Source organism: Sapajus apella, unplaced genomic scaffold (assembly GCF_009761245.1).
Source record: "Sapajus apella isolate SASKATOON/1434 unplaced genomic scaffold, GSC_monkey_1.0 scaffold52, whole genome shotgun sequence".
Classification (NCBI taxonomy): Eukaryota; Metazoa; Chordata; class Mammalia; order Primates; family Cebidae; genus Sapajus; species Sapajus apella.
Genome location: NW_022436992.1, coordinates 16,036,498 through 16,059,861, shown reverse-complemented (window position 1 = coordinate 16,059,861; position 23,364 = coordinate 16,036,498). Strand labels below are relative to the sequence as shown.

General features: G+C 42.0%; 1 protein-coding gene and 2 pseudogenes across 1 annotated transcript in view; 2 read left to right on the top strand and 1 right to left on the bottom strand.

The window, feature by feature from the left end:
• The window catches only part of ACOXL (acyl-CoA oxidase like), a 376,563-nt gene that overhangs the window by 211,254 nt on the left and 141,945 nt on the right, over window positions 1-23,364 (top strand). The window lies entirely within an intron of this gene.
• On the bottom strand, window positions 7,981-14,412 carry LOC116526994 (annotated as a pseudogene).
• LOC116526995 lies at window positions 18,852-22,182 on the top strand (annotated as a pseudogene).

Here is a 23,364-nt window from a genome sequence, read left to right as displayed (position 1 = left end):
GACTGTTGATATTTAGTTCTGCTTTCACATTGCCTCTTTCTCTATATTCAAGCAAACCTAGACTGAATTTCTAAACTCCTCTGAGAGAGTAATAGGGGAAGCAGCCCTGGATCTTGCATTTCTGCCTTATAATGGAGAGGGGGCATTCTGGGAGACAAGAGGTTCCTTGTCATGAAAAGGGAGCTGCTGGCTTTGGTGTGGTTGGAATCTCAGGGTCAGGGCTCTGTGACCTTGGACTTTACCACTGGGAGCCTCAGTTTCCTTCTCTCTTAAGGCCCAGAACATGGTAGATATTCAATAAAGCTTGATTCTCCTTTCCTTGCCTTTTGCTGAATGTAGTAACAGATCACACTGAAAGATCTGAACTCTCTCCCCTTCCCTTCTTCCCCTCTGCCACCAGGACCCATTAGACACACGTGGGAGCTGCCCAGTTGGGGTTCCTTGGGGTGTGGCTTTGGACCCTGGAGGAAAGCCACTTTCTCAGCCACTGCCGACACCAAAGCGTGGGGGTCTACAGGCCCGGGACCTAAATACACCACAGGGTCTCTACCAGCCCTCCACTGGGGAGAGCTGGAGCTCAGCTCTGATGGCCTTGGCCCTGCAGAGCCACACTCCTCAGAAGGACCTCCTGCAGTGTCTCCTGGCCCTTGTGTTACCTGAGCCCGGATGCCCATGGCCAGGGCCTGTGCCCTCCATCTTAGCTCCCTTGAAACTAACACCAGAAGATGCCACTCTCGTGTCACCATGCCCTTAGGGCCAGTCTCCACAGCAGGACTTTATGTCTCCCCACATCAGTGGAAGGCCTTCTCTTATCTGGCCCCAGCTTCCCTGTTTCTCCTCAGTGTGTTCCAGAATGTCACAAAGAAGAACAGAAACAGCCAAAGCAGAGTGAAAAAAAAATCTACAAAATTGGAGTGCAGTGAAGTCTCAAAAAAGCTCTGCAACCTAGCACAATGATAAGGTTATCAGCAAACACGTGCTGATCCTTCTTTTCACATTAGATGCGGAGCTGCTCTTTGCTGCTTGGAGATGTAATCCAGCCGGGCAGTGACTGAGCGATTATATTTAATGATTGCATAAGGGAACACTGAAACAATTGCAAGTGTTTGTAAATTTTTTCAGAAAGTGATGTGAGGCAGAGCCCCCTGCTTATTCAGTAGATTTTGTCCCAGGACTAACTCCTCAGGGAGATTCAACACCACCTCATTTATCTGGCATCAACCAACCCTTGGAACAGAGCCAAGGCCTGAAATAAACAAATCAGATCTCTGGGAATCCCAAAGAGTTGTTGCAAAGCCTGCATGCTGGAGCTCAAGCCCTTACTCCACTCCTGAAGGAGCTCGTGGCCTCTGTTCATGCTTGTTCCACGTGGCTCCTGGTTTCTGTGGGCTGCAGAGGAAGGGCACAGGGATTGTGAATGCAGACAGCTAAGAGCTGTCAGGAGCCAAAGACCAAGGAAGATCCAGAAGAGCTGTGAAAAAAAAAAAAAAAAAAAAAAAGACCAGATTGAGGCTGGGCGTGGTGGATCATGCCTGTAATCCCAGCACTTTGGGAGGCCGAGGCGGGCAGATTACAAGTTCAGGAGATCAAGACCATTCTGGCCAACACGGTAAAACCCCGTCTTTACTAAAAATACAAAAATTAGTTGGGTGTGGTGGCGTGCACCTGTAGTTCCAGCTTCTTGGGAAGCTGAGGCAGGAGAATCACTTGAATCCAGGAGGTAGAGGTTGCAGTGAGCTGAGATTGTGCCACTGTACTCCAGCCTGGGTGACCAAGTGAGAGTCTGTCTGGAAAAAACAAACAAACAAACAAAACAAAACAAAACCCAGCCAAACAAACAAACAAACAAACAAAAAACAGACTGAAAAATACAAGAGCACAGTGGGCTCCTGCCCAGCCCTAGGTGGGACTCGAAGCTCATCTGCAACAATCCTCCGGGCACAGTGGGCACCAGGCAGGCAGCAGGCTGGTGCGAGCAGAGACAGTCACTTGAGGATCTCCCCTCCAAATGGATGCTGCAGACACTGTTCCCTGGAATAACAGAGATGGTGTTTGTTTAAATACTTAGCTTCTCACAGCAAACCCCGAGACATGTACATTTCACTGCAGACCAGTAGGTCAGCCTGACGTAGATCTGATATGGCAGAGGCTCTTTTGCTTCCTATACAGTTTCTTAAGATGCAGAACCATGAAAAATTCTGGCTAGTGCTTGGGTCATGGATAGCTGAGTCCAGCTGGCTGGGATTGTGTTTCTGGGCAGGACAGGGTCGAGCTGAGCTTCACCATAATGCCAAATGACTTGTGGGTAGGTGGAAGGAGTTCAGGCACTGTCCATACTCAGAGAGTCCAAGGCTGGATCTGGCAAACTTCCCAAGAAGGATCTGTCTGGGGTCCAAGTGTCAATATGGCCCCCTAGTAGAAGGGCCTTCTCAGTGGTTACTAAGACAACTATATCAGCCAGACTCTTTGCTCAAGAGTCTCATTTTTCCAGGGAATCAACTGGTTTCTGACCAACTCCCTTTCTTTTTGTTTTATTGGTCAGAGATATGTTTCTCTGGAAGGGTCGAGACCCTTCAAGAAAAATCCCAAAGTCTGGTGCTTTGGATTAAAGCCTAGGCTTCTCCTCTCCTGTGCTGTCACTTTCTGAGCATTCTGCTGACCCTAACCTATTTGGCTGTAGGGATTTACAAAGACAGCACAATAAAAATCACCTTGTGATTATAAATGATTCAACTTTGAAAGAACCTTGCTCCAAGATTAGAGGAATCAGCTCTTATTTTTTGGAAAAAAAAAAATCATTTTTGACTCCTTGACATTCTCTGAGTCCCTGCTATGAAGAAGCACTAGGGACATATATAGATGTTGTCACATTTAATCCTCCAATAGTCCTGTGAGTAGGAGTTATTTTCCCATGAAAGGACAAACAAGGCCAGAAGTAAGATGTTATTTCTCCAGATCTACTAAAAGGCAGAGGCAAAGGTTCTACAGGCCTTCCAATTAAGGCTATTATCCTTAATTCAGGACTTTGCCCCCTTTTTTTGGCAGGTGATAACTTTCTTCCCTGGCGCTCTGGGTCCCGTGTTAATGAATGTTCTACACTTAACCCTCATTTAACATAAGACCATGGCTTTTAAACAAGCCTCTGTCTTTTGATGTTAATCTGTGGTTACTGGAAAAAATCGCTCCCCAGTGAGAAAGTCCATATGTCATCTTTGTGAGTGTCCTAGGTTAGTAGGTCCTATCTTGTCAGGCAAATTAGAGGGGGAGAGTAGCCAGCAGTAAAACTGACGCTCATCACTGATAAGGAAAAGAGAGATTGCTAAAATGACCCAGGGATAATCCATTTTATTTGGCAACATTCCTTTGAGGGTCTCAGCCCAAAATTTTTAAGGGCATAAACAAGGAGATTATAAATTTCATAAGGAATGGATAGCAGCCAGACATATGAGAGAATAATGGACAGAACTGGCATAGATTTTGGGCCAATTTGCCAAATTTTGAATCCACTGTATGTTGTTTAGCTTTCTTATTTTACTCTCCCTCGAGACAGTTCATAACTCTCCAGAATGATTCACCCCACATCCCAGCAAGAAACACGAAGGTTGGTGGTGGGGAGATGAAGTTTTGCAAGTTGACTTCTCAATGTGTGACCTTCTCAGTTAAGATTATTTTGGATGCAGGTAAAAGAGGTCAATTATAAACTTTCTCCAGCAATAATGAAGAATCAATCTTAAGGAAGAAGGGCAGAGAGAGAACGAGAAATGGAGAGAGAGAGTGGGAGAGAGAAGTTCTGGAATTTAGGTCTCATGAGAATCAGGGACTGGGAAGGGGTCTGGAGTCCTCGAACCTGTGCTAGGGAGTCTCTCCATCTCTTGGGACCCATAGTCTCAGCCTTTGCATCTCTTGGTGTCTGCCCATTCTCTTTGCTCTTCTCTGCATTTGAAACTGTCTATTGCTATGGAATTTATAGCATCTCTTTTCCAGCCACACTCTGAGATGGTGTTTCTCAGATCAAATGCTGAATCCCCATCTCAGTTGAGTCAGAGTCCTTTCCAACTCAGCCATTTCTGGTTAGGGAATGGGGCCACGTGTCATGAATGTGTTGGTGGATGCCCCATCTCTGTGGGTGCTAAGAGAGTTCCCAAAGAATAACAGCTGAGCAGGTATCTATTATAATGTGTGTGGTAGTTTTTAAAATACTTTCTAATACTTTGAAGCTGGCATATAGAAATGGAGTTTGATTTTATATGTTGATCTTATATTCAACAGCCTAGTTAAATTGCCACATTAATTCTGACAATCTATTTGTAGCTCTTTTGGGTTTCCTATGAAGATAGTCATATCATCTGAGAAAAATGTTAGCTTTGCTTCTTCCTTTTCAATCATTTACCCTGGTTTCTTTGTCTATATTATTGAAGTGCCAAGAACTTCCAGTGCAATGGTTAAAGGAAGTTGTTTGTAACAGGCACCTGTATTTTATCCTTGACTTTACTATTTCACCATTAAAGATATTATCTGGTGTGGGACTTGTGCAGATAATCTTTATTATGTTAAGGAAAAGCCTGTTTTACTCTTCATTTATAAATAGTTTTGTGCATGTGTATATTTATTTGATTGGTTTTAAAATTTAAATATATTCATTTTATGGAATTATCTGCATTTATTTTATTGAGATGATTGCACATTTTCTTCCCTTTAATCTGTTAATGTGGTGAATTTACATTAACAGATTTTCTAATGTTAACAAATCTTGAGTTTCGGGATATATACAACTCAGTCATGATGTATGTTTGTGTATCTAAAAAGCTGCTGATTTCACTTGCTAACATTTGTTTAGGGTTTTCTGCTCTGTAATTATGAGTGAGGTTGGCCTCTGCTATTCTTTTCTAGGGGTGTCCTTAATCTAGTTTGGATATCCAGGCTCTATCACCCTCATTAAATGACTTGAGGGTGTTCCTTATTTTTCTGTTCTCTGGAAGAGTTTGTATAGAACTGAATTATCTCTTCCTTGAATATTTGGTACAAATATAACTACAAGGCTAAACAGAGCTTGTGGTTTCTTTCTGAGAACGTGTAAAGTGATTGGTTCTGTTTCATTCCTGGTCATAAGCTATTCTGTTCTTCTTGAGTCTGTTTTGCCAATTTGTACATTTCTTCTTAGTTTTAAAATGTATCAGCCATAAAGTCTATGATACCCTTTTCTCTTTTTAACCCTCGCTGTATTGTTAGTTACGCACCTTTGCCATTCCTAATATTGTTTATTTTCCACAGCTGTCTTGTCACTTGATCTATTTTGTATATTTTTTCAAATAATAAACTTTTGGCTTTGCTCATCCTCTCCACTATATCTGGCTTTTCTATTTTATTGAACTTTATTACTTCTTTTCTTTTGAGACAAGGTTTCACTGTGTCACCCAGGTTAGAGTGCAATAGCACGATCACAGCTCACTGCAACCTGGACTTCTTAGGCTCAAGTGATCCTCCCACCTCAGCCTCCTGAGTAGCTGGGATTACAGGTGCATGCTGTCATGCCCAGCTAATTTTTTAAATTTGTGTAGAAATTGGGGTCTCACTACGTTGTCCAGGCTAATCTCAAACTCCTGGGCTAAAACTGTCCTCCTGCTTCAGCCTCCCAAAATGTTGGGATTACAGGTGTGAGCCACCATGCCTGGCCATTACTTATTTTCTTCCACTTTCTTTGGGTTTATTCTCCTGGTCCTCCTATAATATCTTAATTTGAACGTTATCTCATTTTCTCCATTTCTCTTTTTCTATTATAAGCATTTAAAGTGGTAACTTTTCTTTTTAAATGCTGCTTTGGTTATATCAACCATGATTTGATATATAAGATTTTCAGTTTATTGATTCTAAATTTATTTTAATTTTTATGGTGACTCATTTGACCCACGAATTAGTTGAGTATGTTTTTCAGTTTTTTAATGTCTGGTGTTTAAAAAAATAGCCAACATTTGTTGAATTCTTATAATATGTCAAATATCTGTCTTTACACTTTACATTCATCAACATAAATTCTCACAATGGCCCTATAGAGAAGGACTGTTCTGACCCCAATATTATGTATGTGAAAAGTGGGACACTGGGAGTTTAAGCAAGTTGCCCAAGATCACACAGCTCCTGAGTTGGTGGAGCTGAGCTTCAAATCCAGGCTGTTTGGCTAGGGAGTATAACTACTGTATACTAGTGCCTTTTTTTAAGTTACAGTTCTTGTTGTTATAATTACTGGTATATACATTCACTTAATTTCACATAGTCAGAGGAAATGGCTGATGTCATAAAGATTTTTTGAAAATTTTTTATGGCCTGTTCTGTGGTCTGAAGCCTGGTCAGTTTCCATGTGTGCCTCAAAGGAGTGTGTCTTCTGTAATTGGATGCAGGGTTTCAAATGTGACCAATAGATCAAGCTTCTTAGTAGCATTATTCAAATATGCCCTGTTCTTACTGAGATTTTGGCCTGTCTGATCTATCAATTATTGAGAAATGTGTGCTGAACTCTCCCACTGTTGATAGTGGATTTGTCAGTGTATTAGTCCATTTTTACACTTCTGTAAGGAACTACCTGATACTGGATAATTTATGAAAAAGAAAAGGTTTAATTAACTCACAGTTCCACAGGCTCTACAGGAAGTGTGGGTTGGGTGGCCTCAGGAAACTTATAATCATAGCGGAAGGTGAAGGGGAAGCAATCATGTCTTACTATGGCAGACCAAGGGTAACAGAGAGAAGTTGTGGGGGAGCCACACACTTTTAGATGATCAGATCTCATGAGAACTCACTTGTTATCATAAAAACAACAAGAGGAAATTCACCCCATGATCCAGTCACTTCCCACCAGACCCCTGCTCCAGTTGGACATGAGATTTGGGTAGGGACACAAATCCAGACCATTTCAGTGTCTCTTTGAAATTTTATCAATTTCAGTCTCATTATTTTGACATTGCATTATTAGATATTTATAAGCTTAAAATTGTTATGTTTTCCTAGTGAATTGAGTCTTCGATCTTTAGTTAGTGACTCCCTTTATCAGTAGCAATGCCTTAAAATTTATTTTGTCTGATATTAATATAAGGACAAAAACCTCCATTTGGTTGGTATTTACCTGTTATATCCTTATACTTTCAACTTTTCTGTGCTTATATGTCTTATAAACAACATTTGCCTATTTTTAAAATTAAATTTACCTTGACAATCTCATGACAATCTCATTGATACTTTGACAATCAATCAATGTGTTTAGTCTTAAGTAATTATTGTCATCACTGATACATTTGAGTTCATGTTTTCTATCCTACTCTTATTTTCTGTTTGTTGAGTCTTATCTTTGCTTGTTTGGACTTACAGCTTTCAGCTTTATGGTGTTTATGTTTCCTTTCCATTTTTCCCTTTTCTGGTTTTCACTCTACTTATGCTCATTTTGTGGTCACCCTAACAATTTTAACATGCACATTTAACTTACAAAGCCTAAAGTTAATTATTAGCATTCTTTTCCCCCAACAACAGACGAGCTTAGATTGCTTTAACTAATCACCAGCTCCCATCCTAACTGTTGTTGTCCACTACTTCAGTACTGTTTTTGCTTTCCACAGTTTTCAGTACTGTGTTTTTTAATCCCACAAATTACCCATCATATTTATTATTATATGGAATCATTTTTTCTTTAGAGTTGCCACCATTTACCAGTTTATTTACTCACAATTCCTTCTTGCATCTCTGTAGTCATTTCCTGGTTTCTGGAGCACTTTCTTCTACAAACCATTTCTTGCGGGTCTGTAGTTTTTGTCTGAATCTGTCTGTTTCATCTCAATCTAGAAAGGTTACATGTTGTTCAGTATAGAATTCATTGTTGATAGTTATTAACTCTCAGCACGTTGAAGTTTTGCCTCTCTGGATTTTCTTGTTGCTGAGGAATCAGCCTCTAATAGTAATTTTTCATGGCAATCTATTTTTTCTTTCTGTTTCTTTTAAGATATTTTATTTGCTGTCATGACCTATGGTTTCACTACAATATTTATAAATATAAATTTGGTTGTATTCTTCTTGGATTCATTTGAGGTTGATAGATATGTGGATTTGTGTCACTAACAATTCTGTAACATTTTATTCAAAACATTTTATTTAGAATATTCAAAATGACATTCTGCCATTGTCATTTTGAATATTGTTTTCCATGTTCTTTACCTTATCTCCTTCTAGGTATATTAGGCTATATCAATATCTGCTGCCTCTGCAGTTTTGATTCTGTTGATTTTTTAATCTTCTGCTCATCTTTTATTTGCTCTTGTGAATAAGTAGGTGAATAAGCCTGTGAATAAGTAGGTGGATGGTGCAGTGCTGATTGCCTCTTTCATTCTCAGCCCTCAGAAAACCCTTCACTGTCTGCCCCATCCCCCACCCCCAGCTAGTCCACCTCCCTCTCCCTCTCCGTCTCTCTCTCTCTCTCTCTCTCTTCCCCACCCCCGCCTCTACCTATGGTCTGTGCTCCACTCAGCAGCTGGAGTCATCTTTTAAAATCACAAGTAATCTTACTCCAAAGCTTACAATTTATTTTTAACTTTACATTGCACCTAAACGAACATAAAATAAATCCCCAAGATGGCTGATGAGGCCCTGGGTGACTTGACCCCTGTCTGCTCCCAAAGTCTTTTCTTTGGGCCCCTCCCCCTCACTCACCACCTCCAGCCCAGCCTTCTTTCCAGGCCCTGGACATTCTGTGCCCCTTCATGCCTCAGGGCGTTTGCACAGGCTGCTCCCTCAGCTGGAACAAGAGTCCTCCCATTCCCAGATTAGCTGAATTCCCTTCTTTACATTTCCAAATTAAGCAAGCCCTCTGAAAACCTTTTCTGGCATCCAGGTTGGAGGTGGTTTCTCTTAATATTTTTTTTCTCACAGAACCTCCCTGCCCCCACCTTTTCCTTTCTGGAACTTGCCACAGATTTTTAATTACTTATTTTATTTGTCTACATGACCAATGCCTGTCTCTCTCCTGAGGACAGGGCCATGGCTGTAGTTCACTATGGGTAGCGTAGTGCCTAAGATGGAGGGAACCTTGGCATGCATTTGGGGACAGGATCCATGAAGGAACTCCCTCCTGTCCTGCCCACTCTGTCCAGTGAATAAATCCTGAGAACGCAGGGCATTATCGACAGGGTCCCCTCAAAGCATGTGGCAGGATGGAGCAACCTGCCATCACTCCAGTGGACTCAGAATTCTGAATTCATGAGACCCAACCCAGATCTCAGCCGTCACAGGATAGGTTGCAGTGAATCTCCACACTCACAGGTCCCCTAGCATACGGGTTCTGCACCGCTGGGCACGGTGGAGGTCATAGGCGTAAAGTTAGTGCAACTCGGAGACACGGTGCTTCCTGGTTGATGGGTCAGTCTCTGTATTTTTAATTGGCATCCTCTAACAAATAAGATTGATTTCATCTGTTTCATCTTCTTCAGATTAACAGAATATACCCTCATTTGTTTAAAAAAAGGAAAGAACGCCTGTTTCTAATTTGTTCGGATACATTTATTAAATGCAATCATATAGTAAAAAATTCAGCAATGTTAAAAACAGCAGGAAAATATTAAACTTTCCATGTACAAAGTTTGGATCATAAAATATGTTTCGTGGGGCTCTCACTGAAACAGGACACAACCTTAATGACATTCACAATTAGTTGCTAAGAGGCTCGATGTAACCCAGAAGGCAGAACGCGGAGGAGCTGTCTACGGAGCCTGCGCTTGCTTCCCAGAGCCCAGGTTCTGGCTGCTTCCCTCTCTGAGGATTTCGCTGGCATTTGGAACGTGGGTTTAGAGTTCCCTCTGTCTAGCCTGTATTTCTTTCTCTCCTTCTTAGGAATAAAGTAAGCTCACGGAAAATCTTCTTCACCTTTTTTTCGCAGATGAAACCTGTTTATTCTACCCCTGCCCTTTTATTCCCCACCGCCCATAGACCCCACCAAGAATATACAAATGAATATCGCCACTCAGGAGTCCAGTGTAGGAAAGAGAAAAATTTCATTTTGTGATGAAAACCTAAGGTGCTACTTACTGAGTGTCTTGAGTTGATGGCTTAGACTCCAAAAGATTTGTTCATATTGGAGAAGTAATTAACATTGATTTATTTCTGGTCACGAACAGACATGGTTTGAGATAATACCTCCCACACTCTGTATTCGTCAGTGCTGGCTGCTATACAAAGTGCCATAGACTGGGTGGATTAAACAATAGGAATTTCTTTTCTCACAGCTCTGGAGCTGAAGCCTGGGATCCAGGTGTGGGGAGCGTTGGTCTCTTCTGAGGCTCTCTTCTTGGCCTTATGGATGACCATCTCTTGTCTGTGTCACGTCCCTTCGTGTGTGCCTGGGTCCTGATGTCCTCTTATAAAGACACCAGTCAATATTGGATTAGGGCTGCCCATTTACCTCCTTTAATCTTAACTGCCCCTCTTAAGTTCCTTTTTTGAAATACAGCCACATTCTGAGGTTGCGGGGGTTAGCATTTCAACATAAGAATTTTGTGTGGGCTCATGCCGGTAATCCCAGCACTTTGGGGGCTGAGGCGGGCAGATCACCTGAAGTCGGTAGTTTGAGACCAGCCTGGCCAACATGGTTAAACCCCATCTCTACTAAAAATACAAAAAAAGCCCAGCACAGTTGCAAGTGCCTGTAATCCCAGTTACTTTGGAGACTGAGGCAGGAGAATCTCTTGAACCTGGGAGGCAGAGGTTGCAGTAAGCCGAGATTGTGCCACTGCACTCTAGCCTGAGTGACAGAGCAACACTTCATCTCAAAAAAAAAAGAAAATTTTTTTTGAGGGGACACAATGTAGCCCATAGTGCCTGTGTACGTGCATGTATGCTCTCTCTCTCTCTCTCATGCATACGCTCTATACTTTTCTATAGGCCTCTTCCAACTACATGTTTAGTTTTAACCTGAGATATAGCAAGGCCCCAGTGATTAGGTCTTGCAATGAAGAGATTCCCAACAGAGACACAAGAGGTGAGAGCCCCATGCACCATTAGCAAGGCATCATTGGCCACGTGTCAGCCCTGGGAAGACACACACAGGCCAGTCTGTGTGTGGAATGGTCTCTGACAACTGGAACCACCGCTATTGGTTCAGGGGCCCTCACACTGTAATCAGCACCATCTCAGCTGGGAAGGACAGGGATGTGCTTTTAGGAAACTGAACCCCCAGGCTTCCATTCAGTTGGCAGCTCCAAATGGACACAGAAGCCTGTGGATCATGTGTGATGTGGCAGCCTCTGCTGAGCAGGCATCCGTGGCACCCTGGTTAAAGCCAAGACAATTCAGAGGCTGATAGAAATGAAACCGAATCCCCAGGGGACTGAGGGAGCCCGTGGGCCACAGATGGAAATAAAATACCTCGTGGCAGGAGTGGGAGTGGAGAGCATGAAATGCAAGCATGGCAATTTCACAAGAATGCTTTGGATTCCTCTGGATAATGCCATGGAGGACCCTGGGCATCCTGGGACACCAAGGAGCCTCCGCTTCCTCTGGGACAGATGCAGGTTCTCATCTGTTGACTCCTGGAGGGCTGCACTGGAGAGGAAAACATTTGGCACCTGGCCTGACTCCCTGCGTAGCAGTCCCTGCCCTGCCCTGCCCTTCTCTACCCTGCCCTGGGAGCTAGTGGGTCTTTTCTATCTGTGGCAAAAATAGACTTGGTCGAGATAGCTCATCCTGAGATTGGCTTGCCCAGGCCTACATGGCCCCTTCAGGCAGACAAGACCCCTCATGTGTTGCCTCTGAATCAAACACAGGGCCCAGGCAGATGGAGCTCCAGGGACAGAGTAGGGAAAACCTTGGAATCTTACTTGACTGAGTGTGGATGGCCTTTTGGGTTGACTCAAGGTTTGAGGGAGATGGCAGAGGGTTAATGGAGGACCGCAGGGCAACTCCGTGTGGCTCTGCACTCAGCCCTCTCTCTACTGAACCTGAGGCCACAGCTCTGCCCTGCACCATGAGCCCCAGGCAGGAGGCTGTCGGCTCTTGACCCAGCTCCCCTGGGGCCTGGGGTGACATTCAGCTTCAGAGGTCACCCTGTTTTTCTTGGGCATTGACTCTAAGTCCTTTTAAGTGCAAAGTCTTTGTTCCTTGTTTTCTCCTTCTCCACTTCCTCCCCATGAAAAAAGCTGATGGCCAATTGTCACTGGGGCCCAGGAGTGGCTTCTTCTTTCCCTCTCACCTCTTTGTCCTTAGCTGCACCTTTCCTGGTCTTTATGAGGTGTGGCCATCTCCATGCTGGGCTGATTAGGGGTTCACTTCACATCCTTTGGGAGAGCTTGAGTTACCCCTAGTTGCCATTTCTAGCCTACCTCCCCATCCCCCCTGAGAATCAGGGATGCTGGGACACTGCTAAGTATCACCATTCAGCAGCCCAGGCTATAGAAGCTGAGGCAAGGTTTACATTCATCATTCTCTACCCACTCTTTTTTCAGCCATGACTGCATATATCATTAGCTGTGTTCAGTAAGGGCCAGGCAAGACCAGGATCTCAGAGTCAAAGTTGGGCACCATGTAGAGGCCAGAGTAGCACACAGCAGGGGATGGGGACAGGTGGGAAAATTGCTACCCAAGGCCACAGGTGATCCCAGCCCAGATCCAGGGGCTAGAAGGGAGGAGTATAAGGCTGCCTGTCTTAAATAAAGGGCAAGGGGCTAGAAAGTGAAGGTGGTGGGTGGGACAGCTATTTTAAGCAGAGAGGTAGGGACACTTTCCTTGCAGTAAAACTACTTTGGACGTGAGATGAAAATGAAACCAGGTTGCCCCACGAAGGTCTGAGGGGAGTGTTCCAGACAGGGGGAACAGGATTGCAAAACCCCAGGGAAGTAGGCAAGCCAGTATGGCCAGAATGAACCCCAACAAGGTTCAGGTAAACCTCACTGAACTTCAGCTTTCTCATCCTGAAAACTGCAGTGATGCGATGTGAAAAGTAGAAATGACACATTGTATGTGGCGCATATGAAAGCTGACCCTCGGCAATGGCCTCTATGACCGTGCTTCTCTGGGCACACACGGTGATGCTGGTCTGTAAAGACTTGTGACGTCTTCTCTAACTGTTCCTTCCATGTGCAGTCATGGCCTCCTCCTCTCAGAACATTCCATGGCTCCCTTTTACCCAGATCAGCTCCATTGTTGGCTTCTGGGTCTTTCATTTCCTCCCCCACCAATCCTGCCAACTCCTCCCTCCGTCCTTGTGATCCTTGGTCCCATCCCGAGCATCTTTCTTGGGGTTTTTCTCAGACACCCATTTACCTTCTGCCTTGGAAGGTTGTGCATGACATTTTTCTTTCTTTCTTTTTGAAATAAATTTCCTGGTTGTTGTTGTTTTTACAGTGCTTGTATATTGCTTTTAGTAATTAATTAAAAAAAAACAAAAAGTTCATTTTTTTTTCCATAAATCAGACTTTTTATTTGCCACTATTATAAGTCTGAACTTTAAACAGATTCTTGGACTGGTGGTTCATATCCATCAGGTCGTTCAACTTTAGCACCTGTCACGTCCCCAGTGTCTTTTCCAGAACTACTGCTCACCATGAAGCTCCATGAGTTTTCCCAATTTAAACTTGGGCTTCTTCAGCATTTTTACCTTTCTAATGAAGACATCATGGAGAGGATAAATAGATTGGCAAGCCTTTTCTATCTTTTCCAATGCTGTCTGGAATCAATTTATTGACCACTTCTTTCAAGTCATTTGTCTGCACCTCTCGGGTCATGATTTCCATCATCTTCTTCCGGATTTGGCAGACCTGTTGGTGTTGAGCAAAAGAGGTCTTCTGTATCTGATTCTTGCGTTTTTTAGTAAAACCAACACAAAACAGACGAAGCAAATAACCATTGGTAGTCTTGATGTCAACATGAACTTCAATCACTCTCTGCCATTTTTTGACCATGGAACACATTTTGTCATGGATAAGATCCATGCCTGAAGTTAGTCAGGCACTTTTTGCCCTGAACACCTTCAGTAATCAACTTGAATTTCCTAAATGTAACTGCATCATTCTGCAAATCAGCAAGACTAACTTCAAACACATGACCCTTGAGGCCATCAGGTGCAATTTTGGTTCCTTGGGTCCTGGTGACTAGCGTCTTTCCAATCTTTCTTATATTGAATGTAGCGGGTGATTTCACATCATAGCAATCTTTCTTAGAAAATGGATCAACCACTTTCTTCTTGGCTCCCTTTTTGCCGCCTTTCATAAGGCACTTGTTCTTGCCAACCACCATGGTGCTGCTCCAAAAAGTTCATTTTTAATCAAAAAACGATGCAGACACACATGCACAAACTGTTTATAATCATTTGTTCCCAAAGAATTTGAGGCCTCAGCTGTAGAATTTAAGTCACTCAAGAAGATGGCTGCAAGCCCCGTTTAGTGACTCCTCTGTGTCATGGGTCCTTCTGTAAGCCACATACACATTTACCAAGGACGTGAAGTCTAGGACTTTCTAAGCCTGGCTACTTTCTAAATGGATCACCTCAGGGTCCCAAGGATTGAGACTTCTGTGAGGCCAGGCGTTTCTGTCTTATTCCAAAGAAATTAGATCATGAATACACCCTTGTTGTTTTCAGGAGGTGGGAAGCAACATGACAACCACAACCCTGCCTCGTGCGTGGTTGCACTTTTATTTTTCTTGTAGCTGTTTCATTTTCAGTTGCCCACAAGTTGTTTGAGGGCTGTGAGCCTTGTTACCTCAGCTCTCAAGGGCCAGGTAGAGTCCAGAATCAACACACAGTTTCACTTGACTTTCAAACTAGAAGAGGGGCTCAGAGCGGAGCTTCACCACGCAGGAGAGAAATTAATTATATTTCATGGGAAGAGCTGATACAGTACATCTTTGTGCTCCTGGAAATCCATTGCCTGTTTTCTGAGAGACTGTTTTCCGAGTGTCTTTTTGCTGGTTCTGCCCTTTGAGTAGATTCTCTCTCCTGTCATGTTAAAGCCCAGCTGCCTGGCTTTCAGGGCAGGGTACGAGTAAGTTTAAAAAGTGTCACAGAACAACAAAGAGCCTGTCGCCCTCTCCCCTGCTGGAGGAGAGCAGAGCAAAATGCTCAGTAAAAAAAAGCACTTTGTTTCTTCAACATTAGTATTTTGAGTGTTTTGCAGCTGGGCTTCTTGCGTATAACCTCTACTTCTCAAGACTGAGGTGGTGTATTAGTCTGTTTTCACACTGCTTAATAAAGACATATCCGAGACTGGGTAATTCATAAAAGAAAGGGGTTTAATGGATTCACAGTTCCACATGGCTGGGGAGGCTCCACAATCATGGTGGAAGATCAAGGAAGAGCAAAGTCACGTCTTACATGATGGCAGATAAGAAAGCATGTGACAGGGAACTACCCTTTATAAATTCATCAGATCATAAGAACTTATCCACTACTGGGAGAGCAGGGCAGGAAAAACCTGCCTCCATGATTCAGTTACCTCCCACTGGGTCCCTCCCATGATATATGGGGATTATTACAATTTAATATGAGATTTGGGTGGGGACACAGAGCCAAACCATATCAGGTGGTATATTTAGTGTTAATCTTCTTCTACATCAGAACTTGACAGATGATTCAAGAACATTCCAACAATCCTGAACCTCACTTGCTTCATCTGCAAAATGGGAATAATGGCTACTTCACAGGGCCATTGTGAGGATAAAAGGGATTCTGTGAGGTAAAGGAAGTCTATGTGACATCCCAGCACAGTATCTAGCATAGATAGAATGAGAAGGGTGAAAATGACTCCACTGTAGCCTTATGGGGAAATCACTCTGTGGCAGGACCACACTTCATCAGAACCTAATTTTATGTGGTTTGCCCACAAGGCAGTTTTAATTCTGTGATTATTATTGGGTGGGAGAAGTAAACTTATGTTTGGAAATGTTACTGATTTACTTATCCGTAAACAAAATCAGTTTAACCTTATGAAGGTAATTAAGGCTTCTGCTGGGAACTCCTTTGCTTCTGTCAACTGCAGGTGGTAACACAGCCCAGATAGTCTTGATGGGGAAGAGGGAAAGGTGGCCCGGCCTTCCAGGGTGGCTTTCCCCACAGGAGCAGGGCTGATGCTCACAAGTTTTCAGGGCTCTGAGGGTGGCAGGACCCCAGAAATCTAGGATTCTAGGACTCCTGTGGCTATTTTCAGAAGTGAAGCAGGTCTCCCAGACATGAAGGGTACCCATGGGCCTTTGTGGCTTGAAAATGTTATTGGGGCAAAACTTGTCATTCCACATTCAGAGCTAAAGTGCTTACTGCACATACTCCTGGGGGAAGTAACAGGACAGTCAGCTTTGGCATGACAGACAGAGGCAGAAGTAATTTGTGGAAGCAGGCTTGGACAGTGGGAACAATTCTGGAGATTTCATGGGGAAGACAAAGTGCTGGAAGACGGAGGTAATGCAGAGGCCCTCAGTGGGGAAGGGCCTGGGGCCACACAAAGACAGGCTTTGCTTCCTTCTTGTTTTGCTTGGGGCTGAACTTACTTTCTCCTGTGTAGCTGATTCTCTGGTTTGTGTGCAGAAACACTGCCAACGCTGCCATTTAAATAAGGATTTCAGGAAGTACAAGAAAAAATAAACTGCAGGAGTGAGAATTTATGGTGCAGAGTATTTAATGATACTAAGATGCAGAGTGGCAATTTAAGATGTTTATGCTGCCTCCCAGGGAATTTTTAGGTATACAGGCTAATTTTCAGAAGGGTTACTGGGGGGTGGGGAAGCATCTTTCCCCTACATACAGTGAGATATAATCACTAGTACCTTGACATTTATTAAAATTTGGAAGAGAGATGGAAAAAACTCAGTCTACTTTATTGAAATCTTTTGCAGAAATATGACATGACCATTTTCAAATTGTTTTTTTTTTTTTCCACCAAAATAATATTCTTGAACCAAAAGTTAATGTAAGGAATCAAAATTCTTACAGTGGTTATTCTGGTTAGGAGAAATATGACTGTTTTCCTCTTTTCAATTTTCTGTATATTTTTTAATTTTAAAGAAAATGTTAGTCCTGTATAATGACGGGGTTGCAAATTTGAAATGTGTTCTTTTTTTCTTTTTTCTGCAATAGGGTTACATGATGGAAAATCGAATCTCAGGCTTAAAGTGTGACACTGATGTGCTTGCCACTTTTGAAGGTGACAATGTTGTTATGCTTCAGGTAAGATTCGGGAAATGTTTTCAAGATCAAAAATTATCCAGAAGTCTGAAGTGTTTCACAGGTTTTGTCTTTATCTGATGGCTTTATTTAATTGGCAGGTGCTTCCTGTTAGGCACTTGATATTTGTTGCAGCTGAACAGGGAATGAAATTATTTCTCTCTTAGCTGATCGTTGACTTTGAATTTTATCTTTTTGGTTTAAGAAAACCACTTGAACATAGTGAGTAAGATTCTTCTACTAGGATGGCTATGCCCCAGAAGATGAACAGCAAAAGACATGAAAATCCAATTTACAAAAGAATGGGTTAGCCTCCTTATGATCTAGGAAATGCATGTTAGACTGTTCTGCAATACTGTTTTCCATTCCAATCAAATCGGCTCATGTTTTAAAGTATGTTGAAGTCCCCATGTTGGCACAGTGGGGTCCTCTTGCATGTTGCTGTTGAACTGTGTATAATTCTACTTCTGGGCTGTATTTTAAGTTAGTAACAACCTGAAATACAGAAAACTTTAAGGCACAAACATTTTCACCAGTACATTATTCATTACAGCAATAATGTTGGAATCTAAATTTTCAACAATAGGAAAATTATTATACAGTATAAATCATGTTCTGGCCACTCAGTGGGGAATTATATAGCTTTTAAAATAGTGCTTTCAAAGAGTGCTATTTTAACAGAAATTAAAAACTTATGATATGGTAAGTAAAAATGATACAAAAACATACAGTCATGCATTGCTTAACAACAGGAACATATTCTGAGACATTTGTTTTTTGGCCATTTCACTGTTGTGAACATCGTAGAGTTCACTTACATAAACCTAGATGGCACAGCCTACTCCACACCTAGGCTATTTGGTGGAGGCTGTTACTCCTAAGCTGACACCTGTACGGCATGATACCGGGCTGAACACCGTAGGCTACTGCAACATAATTTTTGTTTTTTATTGGTACATAATATTTGTACATATATAAGGGATACATGTGATGTTTTATTGCATGGCTTGAATGTGTAATGATCAAGTCAGAGTTTTTAGGGTGTCCATCGCCTCGAGTATTTATCATTTCTATGTGTTGGGAACATTTCAAGTCCTCTCTTCTATGTATTTTGAAATATGCAATATAATGTTAACTATAGACACTCTATTCTGCTATCAAACATTAGAACTTATTCCTTCTGTCTGACTGTATCTTTGTACTGATTAATCAACTTCTGTTCATTCCCACAGCCCCTCCCACACTCCTTTTCCAGCCTCTGATATCTATCATTCAACTCTTTACTGTGATGAGATCAACATTTTTAGCTCTCATGTATAAGTAAGAACACTCCATATTTGTCTTTCTGTGCCTGACTTATTTCACTTAATGTAATGACCTCCAGTTCCATTCATGTAGCTGCAAATGCAATGATTTCATTTTTTTATGGCCAAATAGTATTCCATTATGTATATATACCATATTTTCTTTATCTATTTCTCTGTGTGATGGGTATTTAGGTTGATTCCACATCTTTGCTATTATGAATAGTGCTGCAGTAAACATGTGGGTTCAGGTATACCTTTGATATATTGATTTATTTTTCCTTTGGATAAATACTCACTCATGGAATTGCTGGATCAAAGGGTAGTTCTATTTTTAGGTTTTTTTTTTTTTTTTTTTTTTTTTTTAGTTTTTGAGAGACCTCCATCCTGCTTTTTATAGTGGCTGTATTAATTTACATTCCCACCAACAGTGCCTAACACAATTTTTATGTTTAAGTATTTGCATATGGAAGCATACTGAAGCATAGAAAACGTAATGTGTTGTGCTATGACATCACGATGGCAAAGATATTCCTAGGTCATAGGAAATTTTTACCTGGGGCACATGACTATATAAAGAATGTGATCATGATTTGGGGTTTTTAAAAAAGGAGAATAGGGACTTCCAGCCTGCCAAGATGGAATAGCCCCATTCCTCACAGATCTTCCTCTTCACAATTAAACTTCCTGGACAAAACACAGCAGACAAGCATGGGAGGAGAAGACCCTGAAAGGGCGAAGAAGAAGGAGGCCACCTAGGGACTTTGGGACTTGAAGAATGAAACAGAAGTAAGGTCTCTGGATTTCCTTGTTGCCTCCCAGACAGGATACACATCTCCTGAATCTCTAACAGGTGCACACAAAATATGTTCCAAGAAAAACCCAATCCCCTAGCCAAAGGACCAGGAAGATGGTACCCTGATAACAGAAAATCTTTCTGGTGATAACCATGCTACACCAGCCAGACACAACACAAAACATAACCACTCTCCCCACCCCATTGACAATTTCAGCCTCGCTGAGAGCTGATCTTCCGCTGGATCCCTGACGTAAGGAAGCAGGCAGAAGCAGTACTCCCATCCCCCACCCAGTGGCCTTAGTGGGGCTGAGCAGGGAGCTCATCTTTCCTCCCTCTCCTGGTGGAAGCAGATGGCGCTCAGATGCCCCACCAGAGTAGTGTCAGCCAGGCCCAGTGGTAAATCCACCTCCATTCAGCAGCAACAAGAGCCAATGAAGTGGCTTATGGTGGAGCCCATCAGCAGTGTACGTCAGCTCCCACCTTGGGTCAGCAGGGGTCCAGCAGGTAGCTGAGTCCCTACTCCCATCTGACATTGATTAGACTAACCAGGAAGTATGAGTAGGGACTAGTCCCCACTCTGTGTTCTCCCCACCGCTTGTGTCAGTGGACCCAGTGAGGAGCTGAAGCTCTACATCCACATGATGACAAGAAACTAGAGCTAGTGGATGCTCTTCCCTCCCTGCCCCCCTCAACCTCCAAAGGGAATTTAGTGGGGAGTTGAGCCTCTAGCCTCACCTGGCATCAACGGAATGAAATAGGATGAAGTGGGGGAGTTAATATCCTTCTTCCTCCTCCCCTATTTTAGCAGAAGCCAGTGAACAGTGGAGCTTTCACCTCATCCAGCATCAATGAGGCACAGTGAAGTGGTGGGAAATGGGGGTAGCTGGCCCTCTGCTTCCCCACTCCCTTTTCTGATGTCAGCAGGGCCAAGAGGGAACTGAACTTGCACCTCACCTGTCTGCAGCAAGGGAATATGAGTCAGTACTCTTTTTTTCTCCAGCATGGTGTTGATGAGACCCAGTAGGAAGGTGAACATATACCCAAAAGGACCTTTTACTACACTTCATGATTAAATATCATCTCATAATATTAGATCTAAATACACTGGGTACAACAAAACATCACTTATTATAAAGGAACCAAGAAAATCACAACTTAAATGAGAAAATTAATAGATGCTGATACCAAGAAGAATCCAATGTTGGAATTATTTGATAAGGATTTTAAAGTACCCGCTATAAAAGTGCTTCAAAGGTACATAAAAGTGCTACAAATGATCTTAAATTTTAAAATGGAAAAAATATAAACAAAAGGGGACCAAATTGAAATGATAGAATTGAAAATATAATAACTGAATTAACAAACTTGCAGTTTGACCCTAATAATAGAGTAGATATGATAGAGAGTGGAATCAGTGAATTTGAGTCCAGATCAACAGAATTTACCCAATCTGAACAGTAGAGAAGAAAGAAAATGAACAGAATCACAGGTATCAGTGGAGCAAAACCAAAAGAGCTAGCATTTGTATCATTAGAGTCTCAGAAGGAGAGAAGTGTGTTGCTCAATGTATGTAAATGAAATATTTCAGACAACTATATTTAAAAAGTTAGGAGGGCAAAGAAACCTAATGGAGGTAAGGTTTCTCCACTTCACTCAAAGTAGTAAAACATCAGTTCCACCAGACTGTGATGACATATATTACAAATTTCTACATGTAAAAAATAATAATGTGATACAGTGATGTTCTGGGGGAAAACCTGATAGAAATGAAAGGAGAAATAGACAAATCAATAATTATAGTTGGATATTTCAACACATTTCTTTCAATGGCTAACAAAACTACTAGACAGCAAATCAGAAAGGGTATGAAAGAATTGAAAAACAGGCACTGCTGGGCCTTCAGGTCCCTGTCAAGCTGCGGACGTGCATCTCTGTTCTGCAGGATGGGATGTGTTAAAGTTGTTAAGAATAAAGCCTACTTTTAGAGATACCAAGTGGAATTTGGAAGACAACGAGAGGGTAAAACTGATGACTATGCTCGGAAACATTTGTTGATACAGGATAAAAATAAATGCAGCACACCCAAATACAGAATGGTAGTTCGTGTAACAAACAGAGATATCATTTGTCAGATGCTTGTGCGCGTATAGAGGGGGATATGATAGTCTGCACAGCATATGCACACGAACTGCCAAAATATGATGTGAAGCTTGGTCTGACAAATTATGCTGCAGCGTATTGTACTGGCCTGCTGCTGGCCCACAGGTTTCTCAGTAGGTTTGGCATGAACAAGATCTATGAAGACCAAGTGGAGGTAATTGGCAATGAATACAATGTGAAAAGCATTGATGGTCAGCCTGGCACCTTTACCTGCTATGTGAATGCAGGCCTTGCTAGAGCTACCACTGACAATAAAGTTTTTGGCTCCCTGAAGGGAGCTGTGGATGGAGGCTTTTCTGTCTTTCACAGTACCAAACGATTCCCTGGTTATGATTCTGAAAAGCAAGGAATTTAATGCAGAAGTGCACCAGAAGCACATCATGGGCCACAATGTTGCAGATTACATGCACTGCTTAATAGAAGGAGTTGAAGATGCTTACAAGAACAGTTCTCTCAACACATAAAGAACAGCATAGCTCCAGACATGATGGAGAAGATGTATAAGAAAGCTCATGCTGCTATACGAGATAATCCAGCCTATGAAAAGAAGCCCAAGAAAGAAGTTAAAAAGAAGAGGTGGAACCATCCCAAAAAGTCCCTTGCTCAGAAGAAAGATGGGGTAGCTCAAAGGAAGGCAAGCTTCCTCAGCGCTCAGGAGCGGGCTGCTGAGAGCTAAACCGAACAATTTTCTATGAGGATTTTTCAGATAAAGACAATAAACTTATGGACTGCAAAAAAAAAAAGAAGAAAGAAAAAGAAAGAAAGAAATAGAGAGAGAGAGAGGAAGGAAGGAAGGAAGGAAGGAAGGAAGGAAGGAAGGAAGGAAGAAGGGAAGAAAGAACGAACTGAAAAGCATAAGCCACAGGATTTAATTAACGTGTATGGAACATTGTTCACCCGGAATAGTATACATGTTTTTCAAGCACTTGTGGAACTTTCTTCAAGATGGCCTCTATCGTGGGCCATTTTTTAAAAAATTGGCAAATTTAAAAGAATTAAAAAGATACAGAATATGTTTTATAATCATAATAGAGTGAAATGAGAAATCAAGAACCGAAAGAAGAATATCTCTAATTACTCGGTGTCGATGTGACTTCAAATAATACATAGGTTTATAGGAAATTTTAATGGAACTTTAAAAATACATAGAAATGAGTGAGCATGAACACACAACACATGGGATGCAGATAAAATAGTGCTGAAAGGAAAAGTCATAGTACTAAATGCTTATTTTAGACAAGAGGAAAGGTTTCAAATTCTTCATCTAGATTCCTACCTCATGAAAATTGAAAGAGAAGAGCAAAATAAGTAGAAACCAAATATAAGAAAGGAAATAATAAATGTAAGATTATAAATTAATACAATTGAAGCCAGGAGAACAATAGAGAAAATCCATGGCTCTGAAAAGAATCCACAAAGTTGACAACACTCTAGCAAAAATGACAAAGATATAAATTAAGAAGGCTCAAATCACCAATATCAGTGAAACATAATATATTTCTAGAGTTCAGGCAGTCATTAAAAAATAATGAGGTTGCCAGACATGGTAACCTCTAATCCCAGCACTTTGGGAGGCTGAGGTGGGCAGATTACCTGAGGTCTGGAGTTCAAGACCCGCCTGAGCAACATGGTAAAACCCCATCTCTACTGAAAAATACAAAAATGAGCTGGGCGTGATGGGGCACATCTGTGATCCCAGCTTCTCAGGAAGCTGAGGCAGGAGAATCACTTGAGCTTGGGACACAGAGGCTGCGGTGAGCTGAGATCATGCCACTGCACTCTGGTCTGGGTGACAGAGTAAGACTTTGTCTTAAAAAAAAAAAAGGAATACTAGAAAACAGCTTTACATTTATAAATTGAGAACTTAGAAAAAATGGACCAGTTCCTCAAAAACTGGAAACTATCTGACTCAACAAAGTTTAAAT